This window comes from Octodon degus, unplaced genomic scaffold (assembly GCF_000260255.1).
Source record: "Octodon degus isolate 3935 unplaced genomic scaffold, OctDeg1.0 scaffold00170, whole genome shotgun sequence".
NCBI classification, from domain to species: Eukaryota; Metazoa; Chordata; class Mammalia; order Rodentia; family Octodontidae; genus Octodon; species Octodon degus.
Window position 1 is genome coordinate 749,744 of NW_004524746.1, and position 5,351 is coordinate 755,094.

Here is a 5,351-nt window from a genome sequence, read left to right on the forward strand (position 1 = left end):
TAAGAACAGAAGTTTTTTCTGTCATTACTATTAGTAGTCTTTTATGAAAGCTTCAATTTTTTAATCACTCCTTATGCGTTCCCTAATAAGTGTATTACTATGATTCCCATCATCATTGATACCATAGATGATGTTTACCTATCCTTCTGCCCTCTGTGTTTATGCACCTGAATAATTGATTTGTGTGTTAACTTGAAAACTATATACTTAAATGAATTATTTTTATTGTTTGGTACACTTTATAATTATTATTCAGTTTGTCAGAGATTCAATAATATCTACATATAAACACATTTTTAATTCTTCTTTATCCATTTAAATATCTTTAATTGATTGCACTTCCCTAAATACATTAGTTAATACCTCTTGTACAGTGTTGATAAGTGACTGAGATAGTGTATATTTTTTCCTATTCCCCATCTTAGTGGATCTATATACAATTTTGTTGTTGTTGTTTTGGTTTTTTTTTTTTTAGAGTAAGATTATATTAGGCAGAAGGTATTCCTATGGATGATTTCCTTGAGTCTTATGAATACTGTTGAATATTTTCCTTGAATTTTTAACATATATATTAAAGTGCCTGCTTAGGCAGATGCAAGGATCAGAGTTCAATCCCCTGTGAGCCTTGCTGGTCCCAACCCCAGGGAGTGCTGCGACAGCAATTGAGAGTAGGCGTGGTAGCGCATGCCTATAATACTAATGTTTGAGAGGCTTAAAACAGGAGGATCAGTATGAGTCCTATCTGTGTAGTAAGACCCTGTAGACCTTGTACTAAATACAATATATAATATAAAATACTATATATATTACTACCAATAGCTCTATTAATTATGTACAGGCTATTAATGCAATTCCTAACATTGAGCTAAACTTAGATTCCAATAGTAATTCCTACGTGATCACAGTATGTTATTTTTATATATGTTACAGGTGACTCTTAAAATATTGTTTTGAATTTTGGAGTCTATTCTCATGGCTAATTTGCTTTCTTTGCATTTTTCTTAACCATAAAAGAAATAATTTGTTCTTTCAATGATCTGTAATAATTTATCAGTATTTGGGCTACCTTGTCTTTGCTAATTTGGTATAAAATCCTTATAAAACCAAATGGTCTAATGACTTATGTGAAAGAAATAATTTTTAATACATTTCTTCTTTATGTCAATGGGAATTATTCTACTTAGACTTCAATTTCAAGAGTCAGTTTCAGTATTTTGTATTTCTCTGAGGAATTGTCTATGTGCAAAATATTATTATTTCCACTGATTTATTCTATGAAATTATTGTCATAGATTACTTTAAGGTCTATACCCAAACACACTCCCACAGACAGATGGATAGATAGATATATAGATAGGCAAGTGGCCTCTTTATTTTATTTCAGTGGTTATTTCTCTTTCTTTCTTTCTTCTTTGTTTTATGGTACCAGGGATCGAACTCAGGACCCTGTGCTTGCCAGGCAGGCACTTAGTGTACGGACATATCTCCCTGGCCCTTAGTGGTTATTTCTTTCTGTGCATTTCTTTATGAATGGTTATATTCTTTTTGTAAAATGAAATTAAGAAGTTATTCTGGATTTCTAAATATAAACATTATATTTTCATGTATTAATTAAAATTACTGCTCTCAAAACTTTTTCCTTATATTGTGAATTAACCTTTTCTGTCTCTGGTAGCTCATTATTTATATTATTAGACTTTTTAATAGTTTTTTGGCTGAAATTTAATTTAGTTTTATTAGGTTACTTTTACTTGTAATAATATTTAATACAAATTTATTCTGATCATTACTTATAAACCTAATTTTTTTTCGAGAATATGGTATTTATCAGTCAATTTGTAATCCCTGAGACTAACCTAAAATACACAAATTAAAGGAAGAGAGGCATTTAGGTCATAGTTTCAGAGGGTCTGAGGGCTCAGCCTGTCCTAGGCAGCATTCAAGATGGCAATGTCCAAGAAAGGGCACAGCAGAGCGAAGCTGCTTGGTTCATGGTGGCCAGAACACAGAGCAGGGCTACCACACCAGAGGAAAAATGAGCCAGGGACCCAATATAGTACCCAAGGTTGTGCTACCAAAATTTAAAAAGACATAAGCAGCCTTTTTTTTTTTTTTTTTTTTTTTTGTGGGTAGTGGCAAGCGAGAAGGGAGGGCTATGAAGGCCTCGGGCACACTCCGGGAATACAAGTGGTGGAGCGCTGCCTGCCCACCCCAAAGTGCCTCATGCCACCTCTGTACCGCATGCGGATTTTTGCACCCAATCACGTTGTCGCCAAGTCCCGTTTCTGGTACTTCGTGTCCCAGCTGAAGAAGAAGAAAAAATCTTCAGGGGAGATCGTTTACTGTAGGCAGGTGTTTGAGAAATCTCCACTTCGGGTGAAGAACTTTGGCATCTGGCTGCGCTGACTCCCGCAGTGGCACCCACAACGTGTACCGGGACCACCGGGACCTGACCACAGCAGGCGCTGTCACCCAGTGCTACCCGGACGTGAGCACCTGGCACCGAGCCCACGCCCACTCCATCGAGATCACTTAGGTGGAGAAGATCTCAGCCAGCAAGTGCAGCCAGCCCACTGTCAAGCAGTTCCACGACGCCAAGATCAAGTTTCTGCTGCCCCACCGGGTCCTGCCTCGCCAGTGCAAGCCCCGCTTCCCCACCAAGAGGCCCAACACCTTCATCTAGAGGCAGTGCCAATAAACCTGGCGCCGCTCTGCAAAATAAATAAATAAATAAAAAGATACAAGAAAAAGTGTGTTTTTTAAAACACCAAAGCTTTTAAACCAATCAAGTTGGCTATCTGTTTTACTGTTACGTGGTTGTTGTATTAATAGCCCAGGCTAGGCTCAAACTTAAAATTTTCCTCCCATACCCTCCCAGAGAGCTGAGGTAACTGACATGTGGCACTATGTCTACCTACAGCAGTTTTAAACATTATTCCTGTTACCTTAACTTATCTTGCTAGAATTCAATTTTAAATATTATTACTCCTTTTCCTGACTTCTACTTCCACTTTGTATCTACTGATATATGTAATCCTATCTAAATAAGTCATTTAACTCTTTTAATTGTTTTGTGTGTTTATTTAATCCCCATATTAAAATTTTATTTGACCTGGCTGTTCCACATCATGTAATTTAATTTTTATATGTGAGTTAACTTCTTTTTGTATCAGTTATTTTCAGAGTTCTTTAAAATTTTCTTTTGATTTCTCCCTATATTTTTGTTCTTTCTTAGTTTTGAATTTCTGATTTAAGGTGGCTTATCATTCTGCATCTTCCTGTGAGCATATTTTCTGTCTACCAGATAATGATTTTGTTTATGGGAAGGAGCAAAAGGGGCAAGATTTGATGAGAGAAATTAGGTTTTTCTGTTTCTTAGAATAGTTTCTATAGACTTTTCTTACTGAATGCTTTGATATTGGTTTTATAAAATTCCTAGTTTACTGTATTTTTGTCAGTTTAGCTTGCTACAAAAACTTCAGTGATGTATTTTTTGTATATATATGCTTTATCTGATGGAGAGTGGGTTGCCCATAATTACAGGGGAAACGCATCAGATTTTATGAGTTTTTTCTTCTTCTTTTTCAGTGATGGTTATTCCTTTCACAGTTCTTTATTCTTTAATCTCCAAGATATATGTGTCTGAATGACAGCATCTTTAATACATGTTTGTCATTTAAAGTCACATTTTGCTTGCATAAGTATTTTATATATCCCAGTAGTTTTCAGGGCATATGCACCTATTCATATCAGCAAGTTATGTTACAAAGTCTTCTATTAATATCCTTACAGAAAAGTGGCTAAAATATAATGTAGTACAGGAAACATGTGTCTTAACTCCATTAAGTACCTATATTGATTTTATGTCATATAAATGCAAATATTTTGTTATCAAAATGAATGAATCTTTTTTTTTGCATTTCAAAGGTAATGTTAGTTTATCAACTGTCCTACTGTGTGTTTGCTTTAATAATTTGACATACTCTTTGATAGGTTACAGCCCGAGTACAAACTGCTACATTATCATGGCGCTAATCCAACATCGCTGACTCTGCAAACAGCAGTGTATCTCCCCAATGACCACTTTCTCCTCCTTCCCCACATTTCCATGCACACAAGGAAGCCTCCAATCAGCTCCTGTGTGTCACTGAACCTGCCCCTCAAAGTCTTCCACCAGCAGAAATTCATAAAGTTTCATCCTCTCTGTCTCTGGTCAGAGGATCTGCCCATCTCCATGCGCTCAATCTTCTCCAGGTCTTCAGAGTTAACAAAGGTCCACCGCTGCCTTTTATTTCTGCTTCTCTGCACCATCACCACTGACAATAAACCTGACACTCAGTTCTGGAATTCAGTAGAAAGAATAGAACAATTTGTGTTGCCTCTTTATAATGTATTTTCCTTCTCTATAATAGTTAAGCCAGATCATGAATTTGGCACATAAAATGCTCTTCAAAATGTTTTTAATTCAGTGATTAAAATGATAAGAATTCCAAATGATGTTTATTCCATTTAAGAGTATTCCTAATGATAGGCTAAGTAATTACTAATACAATTCAAGTAATTGCAAATAAAATTACAATTAAACTCCTGGTTCATTTATGATATTTTGCAAAACATAATTCTCAGATAAAACCTATTTAAAATGAAACAATAATGTGAAATGAATGCGATTAAACTTTTTAGAAAATCTTTTCAGAGTATATTTAAATGTATACAACCTGTATATGGATTATTAATAATTTTAAAAGGTTGTGTTTGTAAAAATTAGTATGCTGCTATTATGGACTACTGGACTCTTTTAGAATATTTTGCTGAGTTAACACAACTATAATATTCAAATGACAGAACTAAACAAAAAAGGGGGTACAGATGAATTTTGTATCTGTGTATTCAAAATGGTTAGGATAGATATATAATTACATTCTCTTAATGAATAGAGGGATTTGTTGTAATAGTGTTTGTAAATAGGATATCATGTCTGCATCTTGTACAGCAAGTAACCACTAGGAAGAGAGTATGCAATGTGTTAATTATTGAAACTGTCATAACAATTTGATTTGAAACTGTCTCATTGCTATGTTTCTCAATAAAATTATAGAAAAAAATTAGTATGCTGAAAATATATATTCAGAATTTGTCAAACTCTATACATTTTATTAAATATATGTCTGATATTGGGGCCAGGAAGATGGCTTAGTAGAGTAAACACTTCCCCAGCAAGAGCAAAGGCCTGAGTTTAATCCCCAGTTCTGCCAATATAAATAAATACATTTTGTATAAGTAAGCCAAATGTACATAATGTAATTTAGCTACACTTGGCATCCTAAAAGCACTTGGGAGAGTATTCACTA

General features: G+C 34.7%; 1 pseudogene; it reads left to right on the forward strand.

The window, feature by feature from the left end:
• The first annotated feature begins 2,143 nt into the window (after positions 1–2,143).
• On the forward strand, positions 2,144–2,683 carry LOC105743817 (annotated as a pseudogene).
• Positions 2,684–5,351: the final 2,668 nt, after the last annotated feature.